Source organism: Gadus macrocephalus, chromosome 1, assembly GCF_031168955.1.
Source record: "Gadus macrocephalus chromosome 1, ASM3116895v1".
In the NCBI taxonomy this organism is placed as follows: domain Eukaryota; kingdom Metazoa; phylum Chordata; class Actinopteri; order Gadiformes; family Gadidae; genus Gadus; species Gadus macrocephalus.
Window position 1 is genome coordinate 24223509 of NC_082382.1, and position 17888 is coordinate 24241396.

General features: G+C 42.0%; 2 protein-coding genes across 9 annotated transcripts in view; both read right to left on the reverse strand.

The window, feature by feature from the left end:
* The window catches only part of LOC132459345 (tumor necrosis factor receptor superfamily member 14-like), a 96187-nt gene that overhangs the window by 72844 nt on the left and 5455 nt on the right, over positions 1-17888 (reverse strand). The window lies entirely within an intron of this gene.
* Positions 1-17888, reverse strand: part of LOC132459247 (tumor necrosis factor receptor superfamily member 3-like) — a 276712-nt gene that overhangs the window by 64904 nt on the left and 193920 nt on the right. The gene's annotated exons all lie outside the window — the stretch shown is intronic.

The following is a 17888-nucleotide window of genomic DNA, read 5'->3' on the forward strand; positions in this document are numbered from 1 at the left end:
TGCACATCTGTCCGTCACACATCTAGGTGGACACGCCCACCTGTGATGTCACAACAATGCTGCACATTTTGAAAACGGCTTGTGATGGCTAATCACACTCACATCTGGTGGTATGATATGTCCCCTTTAAAGAAGTCAAAGGCAAGCACAGACAGCGCATTGAGGGTCACTTTGAAAACAAGGACCCAAGGCACAGGTCTGCGAGTGGGGAGGGTACCACACCAAGACCTAACATGGGCTACTAACATCTCCAACTTTGTAAAGAGGGCCCAGAAGAGGCTCTTCTTTCTACTGAAGCTCCAACAGGCTGGTTTATCCTCACACCTGCTCATTCACTTTTATAGGAGCACAATTGAGAGCATCCTCTGCCAGGGCTGCAGTGTGTGGTATGCAGGCTGCACAGCGGAGAGCAGGAGGGACTTGGCCAGGGTGGTTAGGTCAGCAATAAAGATCATAGGAGCTGAGCTCCCAGACCTGGACTCTGTGTGTGGTGACCGCCTGAAGAGGAAGGCAAGGTCAATCAGCACTGATAAAACTCACCCTGGACACACCTTGTTTGTCCCCCTCCCATCAGGGAAGAGGTACCGCACACTGCGGGCCCGCACCACAAGACTGAGGAACAGCTTTTCCCCAAGAGCTGTAACCTCCATCACCCCCCAACCCCCTAACAAAGCACTAAGGACAACTCTCCTCCAGGAGCAGTAGCCTCCATCACCCCCCAACCCCCTAACAAAGCACAAAGGACAACTCTCCTCCAGGAGCAGTAGCCTCCATCACCCCCCAACCCCCTAACAAAGCACTAAGGACAACTCTCCTCCAGGAGCAGTAGCCTCCATCACCCCCCAACCCCCTAACAAAGCACTAAGGACAACTCTCCTCCAGGAGCAGTAGCCTCCATCACCCCCCAACCCCCTAACAAAGCACTAAGGACAACTCTCCTCCAGGAGCAGTAGCCTCCATCACCCCCCAACCCCCTAACAAAGCACTAAGGACAACTCTCCTCCAGGAGCAGTAGCCTCCATCACCCCCCAACCCCCTAACAAAGCACTAAGGACAACTCTCCTCCAGGAGCAGTAGCTTCCAACCCCCACAACCCCCCCACCCCGCCCCTCCATACACACAACAGACTGGACTTGATGGGCACAATATAGACAGGGTGATGCGTGTGTGTGCGCGCTCGCGCGCACACACACACACACACACAGTGCGCGTGTGTGTACACACACAGTGCGCGTGTGCGTGCGCGTGTGCGTGCGCGTGTGCGTGCGCGTGTGCGTGCGCGTGCGTGCGTGTGCGTGCGTGCGTGCGTGCAACCCAGTCGCCAAGAAAAAACGTTGACGGTGTACGTTTCCATGAACACTGGAGACGTAGCATTTCAACGTAAAAAATAGCGTGTTATACCTACAGTATCCACGCGTGCCGCTGTGGAGGCGGGTTTCGACGTTTGGGTTTCACGGCTTACGCGGCAAATTGTGGACACGATTGTTTAGGGGGGGGGGGAGGTAGACTGTTGTTGACCGGGGAGGGGGGGGGGAGACACGTTTGTTGAGGGGGGGGACGACGACGACACGATTATAGGGGGGGGGGGGGGGGGGGGGGGACACGTTTGTAGGGGGGGGGGGGGGGGGCACGCTCGACAACGAGAGTTGGTTTTTATTGAACGCTCGACAACGAGAGTTGGTTTTTATTGAACGAGACTTCAACACGGAACAGCTGCACAAAACGATGGTCACGTCGGTGTCGACAACAATGAACACACGAACAATGTTAATAGAACAACACACAACCACATAACATCCCGAACCCATTAACCCCACTTAATCCTAACATCAAAACAAGTTAACAAAAGCCCCATTTGTCAACTGACAACCCCAATTCCCAGAATCCCCCGCGGCTCCGGAACACGGCGTAGCTTATATTAATCTTTATTATCTGAATGGGAAATGCAATATTTTAGGACAGATACACCATTAAACGCGTTTCTAATGACATTTCTAGCAAGAAATGTACATTTTCCTTACATAATCTTCAATCAGTGAATGTGTATGATCTTTATTAATCTTTATTATCTGAATGGGAAATGCAATATTTTAGGACCGATTCACCGTTAAACGTGTTTCTAATAACATTTCTAGCGAGAAATATACTCTTTACTTGCATGATCTTCAGTCAGTGTCTGATCTTTAGTTTTATAGTTATTAGGATTTGATCGGCTCGCTCGCATGTTTCAACGACGTCAGGTTGTGGGCTGCTTTCGCTATAGCAGCTCACGTGCTTCCTGCGTTTGTGTTATTAAACGTTTACTTTATGTAACTTTTAATGATATCATCTTGTTAGAAACACGTATATCTGAGAGCCAACCCTGTCGCCAAAAGCATACGTTGACAGTGTACGTTTCGTGAACACTGGATTACGTCGCATTTCAACATAAAATAGCGTGTTATACACACACACACACACACACACACGCACACACACACACACACAAGCACACACACGCACACGCACGCACAGACACACACAGACACACAGACACACAGACACAGACACACTCACACACACACACACACACACACACACACACACACACACACACACACACACACGCACACGGTGCATTTCGCTGCTAAAACAACAACAAAAAAATATTCCCTCAAATATTATTACTAAAGAACCGTTTTCCAAAGAACGAAATGTAAACCAATGGGAGTTTGAATGGGAGTGTTTCTCCGATTTTTCCATGCTACACAGAACGAAATGTAAACCCATGCAAATAAAGACTTCATGGTCATAATAATTTAAATATCATTAATCTCCTGAGTGTGTTGGGTGGTATTCTATTTTTTTCAACGGGGCTGGTGCCGTCTCCTTTTGACCTTTTGACCCCAGACTTCTGGGGGAATAGCTGAATCAATTCATTAGTCAATCAGAAGCATGTAAATATCTTCCCGGTGGCGTAGGAGGATGAACAAGGTGTCCTTCAACATCTACGCTTCCAGGCGATTACAACGGTGCCACACATGAGCATATTCGAACATGTTTAATGGTAGTAATTAGCTGTCGAAATTGGAGGCCTTAATCAATAATGAGCAGCTATTGATTTGCTTCCCGATAATTTTTTTTGACAAATGACATGTTATTTAGCATCTACACGTTGAGATGAGTCCAATGACACCAAGCATGACACTCTAGCTAATGGTAACATCTATTTTACATGGTACACCTAGGTCAAGGACATGATCTCGGTGTAGCAAGAGGGCGAGCTTGATCTCATTGGACTCAGCTTAACGTGTAGATGCTAATTAACATGTAATTTGTCAAAAATCTCCATCGGGAAGCAAATCTATAGCTGGTCATTATTGATAAAGGCCTCCAAAATCGACAGCTAATTACTACCCCGAAACATATTCAAATATGATCATGTGTGGCACTGTTGCAATCGTCTCGAAACGTAGATGACAAAGGACACCTTGTCTGCCCTGTTGCACGACCGGGAAGATATTTTCATACTTCTAATGGATTGATTCATATTTTAAGGTTCTCGGAGTGAGACTTTAAGCGGCTGCAGCAGAAGTGTTGAGACGAAAGATGATATCAAGACATTAATAGAATATTCCCATTCACATTATGATTCTTCGTCATAACATCCGACCAAACATCCTTTACATTCACCGAGCGAAGATTATGAAAGTCCAGGCCCCCCCTTCCTGCACTCGGGGTCCGACCGGGCCAAGTTTCGGTGCGGGGGTCCCAGTTAGGCCCTAAAATATGGTATTCAAATTTCAGGGCGGTAGGACCTTCCTATCTCAAAAACTGTTTTTCCACCACATTCTGAACCATTAGGTCTCGCAGGCAACACTTCTGAAGGGGCTTTGTCCAAATGACAGTCCATTTGGGAAAACTTTTTTTCTCTATGGGCTAGAACTACAAAAAAAGCCCCGGGAAATGTGTGTAAACATTTTAGCATCACTAGCTATCTCGAAAAGGCCGGAAAAGGGGCGTGACCTCCAACAGTACAGTCAATGTACATAAGACAGAGGTTAGTTTCTAGGTCCCATTTTTTGCGGGATGGAGGTGTACATTTGTGGCTTAATGTGTGTAGACACAGCTGGCCTGTGGCCACGTCTTTGAAGTCTGGGATCAAAAGGTCAAAAGGAGCCGGCACCACGCCGCTTATGAGATAACAAAAAGTGAATCTGTATTTCTCTCATAATATTTTGTCATTATTGAAGAGAGGCCTGATTCTCAGATATGCATGTTGGACTGTTAGGGTATAGGTCTGGGAAGAACTTCAGGCCAAAATCTTGCAAGCGAGCCGCTGGGTGCAGGTGCAACGAGATGGAGCACTTGCTGAGTCATTTCCTGTAGGGCTGGAGCCACAGGTTGAAGCGTATGCGTCCTTTGAAACCCCCTTTGATATATAAGAGACCCCAAGGTACAGTTTACTTAAATGTTCTCGCCTCAGTCACCTATTGCATCACTTCCTTTAGGGCTTCGGCCTCCTAATTGATCATTGTAGTATAATTGAATGCCCTCTTTCATATTATATGATACTTCCACCTCTGGGACGTGGCAACAACTCTCCAAATCCATATGGGGAGGGGGGGGGGGATGCTTTTGGACAGTAGGGGTGTACACTAGACATAAATAGGAAGCAAACTCAGGAGAAGGAATGACCTCTCACAAATATTTATTGAATAAATTGTTTCAAATAACCCTGCCTCGTTAAATCAATGAACTTGGTGTTTTGCTTTAAAAAAAATAGGTTATAGAAGAAGTCTAAACTGCAGAAAATAAAAACATCCAAGCTGCCTTTTAAGGATACCTCGGAATATCTGTCTATTTTTTAACCGTCGGACCCCAGTTTACGACAAAAACAACACAATTTACGGCAGCTCCTTTGCCGCGTGGTTTTTAGAGCCATGTAAGGATTAGAGGGGGCGGTCAATAGCAACCACCATAGCAACCATGACGGTCAAGTGACTGGATGCAGCCCCGTTGAAAAAATTTGAATACCACCCAACACACTCAGGAGATTAATGATATTTAAATTATTATGACCATGAAGTCTTTATTTGCATGGGTTTACATTTCGTTCTGTGTAGCATGGAAAAATCGGAGAAACACTCCCATTCAGAATGCATTGGTTTACATTTCGTTCTTTGGAAAACGGTTCTTTAGTAATAATATTTGAGGGAATATTTTTTTGTTGTTGTTTTAGCAGCGAAATGCACCGTGTGCGTGTGTGTGCGTGTGCGTGTGTGTGTGTGTGTGTGTGTGTGTGTGTGTGTGTGTGTGTGTGTGTGTGTGTCTGTGTGTCTGTGTGTGTCTGTGCGTGCGTGTGTGTGCGTGTGTGTGCGTGCGTGTGTGTGTGTGTGTGTATAACACGCTATTTTATGTTGAAATGCGACGTAATCCAGTGTTCACGAAACGTACACTGTCAACGTATGCTTTTGGCGACTGGGTTGGCTCTCAGATATACGTGTTTCTAACAAGATGATATCATTAAAAGTTACATAAAGTAAACGTTTAATAACACAAACGCAGGAAACACGTGAGCTGCTATAGCGAAAGCAGCCCACAACCTGACGTCGTTGAAACATGCGAGCGAGCCGATCAAATCCTAATAACTATAAAACTAAAGATCAGACACTGACTGAAGATTATGCAAGTAAAGAGTATATTTCTCGCTAGAAATGTTATTAGAAACACGTTTAACGGTGAATCGGTCCTAAAATATTGCATTTCCCATTCAGATAATAAAGTCCAGGCCCCCCCTTCCTGCACTCGGGGTCCGACCGGGCCAAGTTTCGGTGCGGGGGTCCCAGTTAGGCCCTAAAATATGGTATTCAAATTTCAGGGCGGTAGGACCTTCCTATCTCAAAAACTGTTTTTCCACCACATTCTGAACCATTAGGTCTCGCAGGCAACACTTCTGAAGGGGCTTTGTCCAAATGACAGTCCATTTGGGAAAACTTTTTTTCTCTATGGGCTAGAACTACAAAAAAAGCCCCGGGAAATGTGTGTAAACATTTTAGCATCACTAGCTATCTCGAAAAGGCCGGAAAAGGGGCGTGACCTCCAACAGTACAGTCAATGTACATAAGACAGAGGTTAGTTTCTAGGTCCCATTTTTTGCGGGATGGAGGTGTACATTTGTGGCTTAATGTGTGTAGACACAGCTGGCCTGTGGCCACGTCTTTGAAGTCTGGGATCAAAAGGTCAAAAGGAGCCGGCACCACGCCGCTTATGAGATAACAAAAAGTGAATCTGTATTTCTCTCATAATATTTTGTCATTATTGAAGAGAGGCCTGATTCTCAGATATGCATGTTGGACTGTTAGGGTATAGGTCTGGGAAGAACTTCAGGCCAAAATCTTGCAAGCGAGCCGCTGGGTGCAGGTGCAACGAGATGGAGCACTTGCTGAGTCATTTCCTGTAGGGCTGGAGCCACAGGTTGAAGCGTATGCGTCCTTTGAAACCCCCTTTGATATATAAGAGACCCCAAGGTACAGTTTACTTAAATGTTCTCGCCTCAGTCACCTATTGCATCACTTCCTTTAGGGCTTCGGCCTCCTAATTGATCATTGTAGTATAATTGAATGCCCTCTTTCATATTATATGATACTTCCACCTCTGGGACGTGGCAACAACTCTCCAAATCCATATGGGGAGGGGGGGGGGATGCTTTTGGACAGTAGGGGTGTACACTAGACATAAATAGGAAGCAAACTCAGGAGAAGGAATGACCTCTCACAAATATTTATTGAATAAATTGTTTCAAATAACCCTGCCTCGTTAAATCAATGAACTTGGTGTTTTGCTTTAAAAAAATAGGTTATAGAAGAAGTCTAAACTGCAGAAAATAAAAACATCCAAGCTGCCTTTTAAGGATACCTCGGAATATCTGTCTATTTTTTAACCGTCGGACCCCAGTTTACGACAAAAACAACACAATTTACGGCAGCTCCTTTGCCGCGTGGTTTTTAGAGCCATGTAAGGATTAGAGGGGGCGGTCAATAGCAACCACCATAGCAACCATGACGGTCAAGTGACTGGATGCAGCCCCGTTGAAAAAATTTGAATACCACCCAACACACTCAGGAGATTAATGATATTTAAATTATTATGACCATGAAGTCTTTATTTGCATGGGTTTACATTTCGCTCTGTGTAGCATGGAAAAATCGGAGAAACACTCCCATTCAGAATGCATTGGTTTACATTTCGTTCTTTGGAAAACGGTTCTTTAGTAATAATATTTGAGGGAATATTTTTTTGTTGTTGTTTTAGCAGCGAAATGCACCGTGTGCGTGTGTGTGCGTGTGCGTGTGTGTGTGTGTGTGTGTCTGTGTGTCTGTGTGTGTCTGTGCGTGCGTGTGTGTGCGTGTGTGTGCGTGCGTGTGTGTGTGTGTGTGTATAACACGCTATTTTATGTTGAAATGCGACGTAATCCAGTGTTCACGAAACGTATACTGTCAACGTATGCTTTTGGCGACTGGGTTGGCTCTCAGATATACGTGTTTCTAACAAGATGATATCATTAAAAGTTACATAAAGTAAACGTTTAATAACACAAACGCAGGAAACACGTGAGCTGCTATAGCGAAAGCAGCCCACAACCTGACGTCGTTGAAACATGCGAGCGAGCCGATCAAATCCTAATAACTATAAAACTAAAGATCAGACACTGACTGAAGATTATGCAAGTAAAGAGTATATTTCTCGCTAGAAATGTTATTAGAAACACGTTTAACGGTGAATCGGTCCTAAAATATTGCATTTCCCATTCAGATAATAAAGATTAATAAAGATCATACACATTCACTGACTGAAGATTATGTAAGGAAATTGTACATTTCTCACTAGAAATGTCATTAGAAACGCGTTTAATTGTGTATCTGTCCTAAAATATTGCATTTCCCATTCAGATAATAAAGATTAATATAAGCTACGCCGTGTTCCGGAGCCGCGGGGGATTCTGGGAATTGGGGTTGTCAGTTGACAAATGGGGCTTTTGTTAACTTGTTTTGTTGTTAGGATTAAGTGGGGTTAATGGGTTCGGGATGTTATGTGGTTGTGTGTTGTTCTATTAACATTGTTCGTGTGTTCATTGTTGTCGACACCGTCACCGAGAGTGACGTGACCATCGTTTCGTGCAGCTGTTCCGTGTTGAAGTCTTGTTCAATAAAAACCAACTCTCGTTGTCGAGCGTGCCCCCCCCCCCCCCCCCCTCAACAAACGTGTCCCCCCCCCCCCCCCCCCCCCCCCTTCAACTAACGTGTTCCCCCCCCCCCTACAATCGTGTCGTCCCCCCCCCCCTCAACAAACGTGTCTCCCCCCCCCTCCCCGGTCAACAACAGTCCACCTCCCCCCCCCCCTAAACAATCGTGTCCACAATTTGCCGCGAAAGCCGTGAAACCCAAACCCCGAAACCCGCCTCCACAGCGGCACGCGTGGATACTGAAGGTATAACACGCTATTTTTTACATTGAAATGCTACGTATCCAGTGTTCATGGAAACGTTCACCGTCGACGTTTTTTCTTGGCGACTGGGTTGGTGTGTGTGTGTGTGTGTGTGTGTGTGTGTGTGTGTGTGTGTGTGTGTGTGTGTGTGTGTGTGTGTGTGTGCGTGCGTGCGTGCGTGTGAACTTAAACTGATGCTAGAGACTGCATACCTGTATTTCGCTGTGTACTCCAATGACAATTAAACTCATTGAACCTTCACACATAATATTGTGTTCTTTATCAAACCAGTAATAACACTTACCTCCCAATATAGATCATTCAATTCTGTATAGAGATAAACAATATAATAACATGTCAGGACAGCAGTCAATATCATTCAGCATAACCCTGATACATGTTAGTTTAATGTAACCAAGATACATGTTAGTTTAATGTATCATGATACATGTTAGTTCAATCTAAACACAATACATGTCAGTAGTTTAATGTTATCATGATACATGATAGAGTTTAAAGTAACCATGATACATGTCAGAGTTTAATCTAACCCTTACCTCCCAGGACTATGATTGATATTATGAAAGGTATGGATCCTATTATTACGAACTGCTCAATATATTCTATCTAAGTTATCTGTTACTCAATTAGAAAGTGAAACATGTGGAATAAGAACTTACCAACAAACTTCCTCTTCTGTTTCTGTGTTTTCTTTTTCTATAAAATGAAAATGTAAATAAAATATCAACATTGGGTTCATTACAAGGTCATCATCTAATAACTCCACCACTGCCAGCTAGGGTCACACATATTATTGTGTTCTGTATCAAACCAGTAATAACACTTACCACATAAAGTCGTCTCCTCAATGCTATATAGAGATAAACAATACAGTAACATGTCAGGACAGCAGTCACTATCATTAGTTAGTCTAATGTCACCATGGTTCTTACTGACTGCCCTTTATGCCTACTGGCATGTAGGGCAGCAACAAAGGATCTCCATTATGGTCTGTTTAGGGTCAGGTTATAACCATGATACATGTTATTAAAATCTATAGATTAAACTAACATCATGGTTATAACCATGATACATGTTATTAAAATCTATAGATTAAACTAACATCATGGTTATAACCATGATACATGTTATTAAAATCTATAGATTAAACTAACATCATGGTTATAACCATGATACATGTTATTAAAATCTATAGATTAAACTAACATCATGGTTATAACCATGATACATGTTATTAAAATCTATAGATTAAACTAACATCATGGTTATAACCATGATACATGTTATTAAAATCTATAGATTAAACTAACATCATGGTTATAACCATGATACATGTTATTAAAATCTATAGATTACACTAACATCATGGTTATAACCATGATACATGTTATTAAAATCTATAGATTAAACTAACATCATGGTTATAACCATGATACATGTTATTAAAATCTATAGATTAAACTAACATCATGGTTATAACCATGATACATGTTATTAAAATCTATAGATTAAACCAACATCATGGTTATAACCATGATACATGTTATTAAAATCTATAGATTAAACTAACATCATGGTTATAACCATGATACATGTTATTACAATCTATAGATTAAACTAACATCATGGTTATAACCACGATACATGTTATTAAAATCTATAGATTAAACTAACATCATGGTTATAACCATGATACATGTTATTAAAATCTATAGATTAAACTAACATCATGGTTATAACCATGATACATGTTATTAAAATCGATAGATTAAACTAACATCATGGTTATAACCATGATACATGTTATTAAAATCGATAGATTAAACTAACATCATGGTTATAACCATGATACATGTTATTAAAATCGATAGATTAAACTAACATCATGGTTATAACCATGATACATGTTATTAAAATCTATAGATTAAACTAACATCATGGTTATAACCATGATACATGTTATTTAAATCTATAGATTAAACTAACATCATGGTTATAACCATGATACATGTTATTAAAATCTATAAATTAAACTAACATCATGGTTATAACCATGATACATGTTATTAAAATCTATAGATTAAACTAACATCATGGTTATAACCATGATACATGTTATTTAAATCTATAGATTAAACTAACATCATGGTTATAACCATGATACATGTTATTTAAATCTATAGATTAAACTAACATCATGGTTATAACCATGATACATGTTATTAAAATCTATAGATTAAACTAACATCATGGTTATAACCATGATACATGTTATTAAAATCTATAGATTAAACTAACATCATGGTTATAACCATGATACATGTTATTAAAATCTATAGATTAAACTAACATCATGGTTATAACCATGATACATGTTATTAAAATCTATAGATTAAACTAACATCATGGTTATAACCATGATACATGTTAGTTTAATGTAACCATGATACATGTTAGTTGAATGAGTTGAATGAGCTTAATGTAACCCTTACCTCCCAGGACTATGGTTGATATTATGATACGTATCCATCCTATTATTATGAACTGCTCCATATATTCTAATCATGTAGAATCAGTTGAACCAGTTCCTGGTTTCCACTCTGAATTAGCCTCCACACAGAAGAACATCTTGACAGACTGAATACGTGTAGGGAGACGGCTGCCATTATCGTGGTCAAACAAGGACAGAAGTCTTTCTACCCTTTGTCCCTGCTCTGTGTTGTCATGACGACTCAGTGAGCTAACGTTATAAACGCCACTGAGCTGACGTTATGCTGGCCACATCGCCCCAGCTATGAGAGTAGTGTCTTATATACATGGATAGCTCCATTCTATAATATAATATCTAGAGGATGTTGTTCAGTAGGTCTGCCACTCTGGTCCCTCTGCTAGGTAGGCTCTGACTCTCTGGTACAATTAGATTAAATGTTTTGAATCACAGCGATAACATTTGACTGGGTTTGAGTCAGTAACCCTTGAAAATCCCTGGATATTAATAAGTTATCTGTTACTTATTTACAAAGTGAAGCATGTGGAATAAGAACTTACCCCAACACTCCTCCACCTGGTCCGTTGTTTCCTTTTTTAATAAAATAAAAATGTCAATCCAATATGAACATTGGGTTCATTACAAGGTCATCATCAGTGGTGGATTAAGGTGGTCATTGGCCCCTAGGCTACTACTTTGTGAGGCCCCCTTACTGATCTGGCAGAACAAAACTAAATTCAGTGCCATGTGTAAACAAAGGAATATTACATGGCCCTCACGCACACACTCGGGGAGCACTGGCACACACACACACACACACACACACACACACACACACACACACACACACACACACACACACACACACACACACACACACACACACACAGACAGCCTTCACTAAAACAGCAATGATACAGAAACAAGTGTGAGTTCCCCATAGCTGTTGCGACCACATATTTCTGGGGACCGGCCGACCGACAGAGAACTCCTTAATGAGGCTGGTAAAATCCAAATTGCGATCCAGGGCCCCTTGCACACCTGGGCCCCTAGGCTCAGCCGAGGCTAGCCTGGGTGTTAATCCGCCTCTGGTCATCATCTAATAACTCCACCACTGCCAGCTAGGTTCACACATATTATTGTGTTCTGTAACAAACCAGTAATAACACTTACCATTTTAGGTATTAGTTTTTCCCATTCTGTAGAGAGAAACAACACATCAACATGTCAGGACAGCAGTCACATCATTCAGCATAACCCTGATACATGTTAGTTTAATGTAACATGATTCATGTTAGTTTAATGTAACATGATACATGTTCGTTTAATGTAACATGATACATGTTAGTTCAATGTAACATGATACATGTTAGTTTAATGTAACCATGATACATGTTAGTTTAATGTAACTATGACACATGTTAGTTCAATGTAAGATGATACATGTTAGAGTTCAATGTAACCCTTACCTCCCAAGACTATGATTGATATTATTAAATGTATCCATCCTATCATTATGAACTGCTCCATATATTCTAATCATGTAGAATCAGTTGAACCAGTTCCTGGTTTCCACTCTGAATTAGCCTCCACACAGAAGAACATCTTGACAGACTGAATACGTGTAGGGAGACGGCTGCCATTATCGTGGTCAAACAAGGACAGAAGTCTTTCTACCCTTTGTCCCTGCTCTGTGTTGTCATGACGACTCAGTGAGCTACGTTATAAACGCCACTGAGCTGACGTTATGCTGGCCACATTGCCCCAGCTATGAGAGTAGTGTCTTATATACATGGATAGCTCCATTCTATAATCTAATATCTAGATGATGTTGTTCAGTAGGTCTGCCACTCTGGTCCCTCTGCTAGGTAGGCTCTGACTCTCTGGTACAATATGATGAATTTTTTTGAGTCACAGCGATATCATTTGACTTGGTGTGAGTCAGTAACCCTTGCACATCACTGGATATTAATAAATGATCTGTTACTCATGAGCACAGTGAAACATGTTGAATATGAACTTACCAGTTAAGTCCCTATCCAGTTCCAATCTTTCTTTTTTCTATAAGATAAAAATATAAATAAAATATCAATATTGGGTTCATTAAAGGTCATCTTCTAATAACTCCACAAAGATGTATGCTTTCCAACCAGAGATAAAAACACACTGGACCAAATATATACAAATATACAGAGGGCATATAAAGCTGCACCATCCCCACACCTCGGATTATCAGATCATATCTCCTTGACACTGATTCAATCTTATAAACCAGTTGCTGTAGAACCAAACCAGCTGTGAAGACAGTACAGGTATGGAGTGAGGAAGCTGTTACATCACTACAGGTCTGTTTTTAGAGCTCAGTATGGGAGGTATTTCCTCTGGGAGTCAACTGTGAGGAGTACACCTCTAACGTCCTGGACTACATTCAGTTTTTGCACGGAGACAGTACTGCGCACCAGAACCATCAAGGTGTTCCCTGATCAGAAACCCTGGTTTGACGGTAATGTGACGTCACTGCTCAGGGCGAGAGATACTGCCTTCAGGTCGGGGGACAGGCTGGCCTATAGAACTGCCGGACAAGACCTAAAAAAGGTCATTAAGTAGGCCAAAGGCAAGTACAGACAGTGCATTGAGGGTCACTTTGAAAACAAGGACCCCAGGAGCATGTGGAGAGGAATCATAACTAACTGACTACAAATATAAGACCACACTGGTTAGCGAGGAAGAGGAGCAGACACTCACTCTTCAGCACCACCAGGTGAGGTCCACCTTGGGAAGGATTGACACCAACAAGGCTACTGGCCCTGATGGGGTGTCGGGCTGTATACTGAGGTCATGTGCCGACCAGTTAGCAGGAGCTTCTACAGACAGCTTCACCCTCTCTCTGCAACAAGCTGCAGTTCCCACGTGCCTTAAGACCACTACCATCGTCCCTATCCCCACAAATTCTGCATTACCTGCCTCAATGACTACCGCCCAGTCGCCCTCACCCCAGTAATCATGAGGTGCTTTGAGCGGATGATACTGGCGTACATCAGAGACTGCCTCCCTGTGGACCTGGACAGCCACCAGTTTGCCCATCAGGCAAACAGATCCCCAGAGGACGCTGTCTCCATCGCACTCCACACAGCCCTGTCCCACCTGGAGTACCCCAACACATATGTAAGGATGCTCTTTGTGGACTTCAGCTCTGCCTTCAACACCACAATCCCCCATAAACTGGTCCTCAAACTCATTCATCTTGGTCTCCCCACCTCACTCTGCTCATGGATCCTGGACTTTGTTTCAAACAGACCGCAGAATGTCAGAGTAGGGGATCTGACATCCTCAACTATAACCTTGAACACCGGTGCGCCCCAGGGGTGTGTACTCAGCCCAGCCCTCTACACCCTCTTCACCATGACTGCGTACCCATCCAGTCATCCAACACCATAATCAAATGAGCTGATGACTCCACTGTGGGGGGGCTCATTAGTGACCACAATGAGGGCCATTACAGGCAGGAGGTCCAACACATGGCAGAGTGGTGTGTGGATAACAACCTGGTCCTAAACACCACCAAAACAAATGAGATCCTCGTGGACTTTAAGAGGTCCAAGAGGACCACGCAGACACCAATTACCATCAATGGGGAAGAAGTGGAGAGGGTGGACTCTGTTAAATTCCTGGGGACGTACAACACCAAGGACCTAACATGGGCTACTAACATCTCCAACCTTGTAAAGAAGGCCCAGAAGAGGCTCTTCTTTCTACTGAAGCTCAAACAGGCTGGTTTATCCTCACACCTACTCATTCACTTTGATAGGAGCACAATTGAGAGCATCCTCTGCCAGGGCTGCAGTGTGTGGTATGCAGGCTGCACAGCGGAGAGCAGGAGGGACTTGGCCAGGGTGGTTAGGTCAGGAGTAAAGATCATAGGAGCTGAGCTCCCAGACCTGGACTCTGTGTGTGGTGACCGCCTGAAGAGGAAGGCAAGGTCAATCAGCACTGATAAAACTCACCCTGGACACACCTTGTTGTCCCCCTCCCATCAGGGAAGAGGTACCGCACACTGCGGGCCCGCACCACAAGACTGAGGAACAGCTTTTCCCCAAGAGCTGCAGCCTCCATCACCCCCCCAACCTCCTAACAAAGCACTAAGGACAACTCTCCTCCAGGAGCAGTAGCCTCCATCACCCCCCAACCCCCTAACAAAGCACTAAGGACAACTCTCCTCCAGGAGCAGTAGCCTCCATCACCCCCCAACCCCCTAACAAAGCACTAAGGACAACTCTCCTCCAGGAGCAGTAGCCTCCATCACCCCCCAACCCCCTAACAAAGCACGAAGGACAACTCTCCTCCAGGAGCAGTAGCCTCCATCACCCCCCAACCCCCTAACAAAGCACTAAGGACAACTCTCCTCCAGGAGCAGTAGCCTCCATCACCCCCCAACCCCCTAACAAAGCACTAAGGACAACTCTCCTCCAGGAGCAGTAGCCTCCATCACCCCCTCAACCCCCTAACAAAGCACTAAGGACAACTCTCCTCCAGGAGCAGTAGCCTCCATCACCCCCCAACCCCCTAACAAAGCACTAAGGACAACTCTCCTCCAGGAGCAGTAGCCTCCATCACCCCCCAACCCCCTAACAAAGCACTAAGGACAACTCTCCTCCAGGAGCAGTAGCCTCCATCACCCCCCAACCCCCTAACAAAGCACTAAGGACAACTCTCCTCCAGGAGCAGTAGCCTCCATCACCCCCCAACCCCCTAACAAAGCACTAAGGACAACTCTCCTCCAGGAGCAGTAGCTTCCAACCCCCACAACCCCCCCGCCCCGCCCCTCCACACACAACAGACTGGACTTGATGGGCACAATACGTACAGGGTGATGTGTGTGTGTGTGTGTGTGTGTGTGTGTGTGTGTGTGTGTGTGTGTGTGTGTGTGTGTGTGTGTGTGTGTGTGTGTGTGTGTGTGTGTGTGTGTGTGTGTGTGTGTGTGTGTGTGTACTATTAGTATTGTGCACTTTTCAGCTGTGGCCTCCACTGAAATCTTTATCCACTTATATATATTCTTTTATATATATTTTTTTAAACCACTTTTGTTATTTGGTCTTTGTGCGATTGTCTTATTGCGTCTTTTTGTGTTTTGTGTCATTTAGACATTTAAACTCTAACTGCTGCTAGAGAGCGTCAACCTGTATTTCGTTGTGTGCTGCAATGACAATTAAACTCCTTGAACCTTCACACATATTATTGTGTTCTGTATCAAACAAGTAATAACACTTACCTCATATCGATTAACCAATTCTATATAGAGATAAACAATACAGTAACATGTCAGGAGAGCAGTCAATATAATTCAGCATAACCCTGATACATGTTAACCTCGATACATGTTAGTTTAATGTAACCATGATACATGTTAGTTTAATGTACCATGATAAGTGTTGGTTTAATGTATCATGATACATGTTAGTTCAATCTAAACACAATGCATGTCAGTAGTTTAATGGTATCATGATACATGTTAGAGTTTAATGTAACCCTTACCTCCCAGGACTATGGTTGATATTATGAAAGGTATGGATCCTATTATTACGAACTGCTGAATATGTTCTACCTAAGTTATCTGCTACTCATTAAGAAAGTGAAACATGTGGAATAAGAACTTACCATCAAACTTCCTCTTCTGTTTCTGTGTTTTCTTCTTCTATAAAATAAAAATGTAAATAAAATATCAACATTGGGTTCATTACAAGGTCATCATCTAATAACTCCACCACTGCCAGCTAGGGTCACATATATTATTGTGTTCTGTATCAAACCAGTAATAACACTTACCTTATCAAGTTGTCTCCACAATGCTATATAGAGATAAACAATACAGTAACATGTCAGGACAGCAGTCACTATCATTAGTTAGTCTAATGTCACCATGGTTCTTACTGACTGCCCTTTATGCCTACTGGCATGTAGGGCAGCAACTAAGGATCTCCATTATGGTCTGTTTAGGGTCAGGTTATAACCATGATACATGTTATTAAAATCTATAGATTAAACTAACATCATGGTTATAACCATGATACATGTTATTAAAATCTATAGATTAAACTAACATCATGGTTATAACCATGATACATGTTATTTAAATCTATAGATTAAACTAACATCATGGTTATAACCATGATACATGTTATTAAAATCTATAGATTAAACTAACATCATGGTTATAACCATGATACATGTTATTAAAATCTATAGATTAAACTAACATCATGGTTATAACCATGATACATGTTATTAAAATCTATAGATTAAACTAACATCATGGTTATAACCATGATACATGTTATTAAAATCTATAGATTAAACTAACATCATGGTTATAACCATGATACATGTTATTAAAATCTATAGATTAAACTAACATCATGGTTATAACCATGATACATGTTATTAAAATCTATACATTAAACTAACATCGTGGTTATAACCATGATACATGTTATTAAAATCTATAGATTAAACTAACATCGTGGTTATAACCATGATACATGTTATTAAAATCTATAGATTAAACTAACATCATGGTTATAACCATGATACATGTTATTAAAATCTATAGATTAAACTAACATCATGGTTATAACCATGATACATGTTATTTAAATCTACAGATTAAACTAACATCATGGTTATAACCATGATACATGTTATTTAAATCTATAGATTAAACTAACATCATGGTTATAACCATGATACATGTTATTTAAATCTATAGATTAAACTAACATCATGGTTATAACCATGATACATGTTATTAAAATCTATAGATTAAACTAACATCGTGGTTATAACCATGATACATGTTAGTTTAATGTAACCATGATACATGTTAGTTAAGTTGAATGAGTTGAATAAGCATAATGTA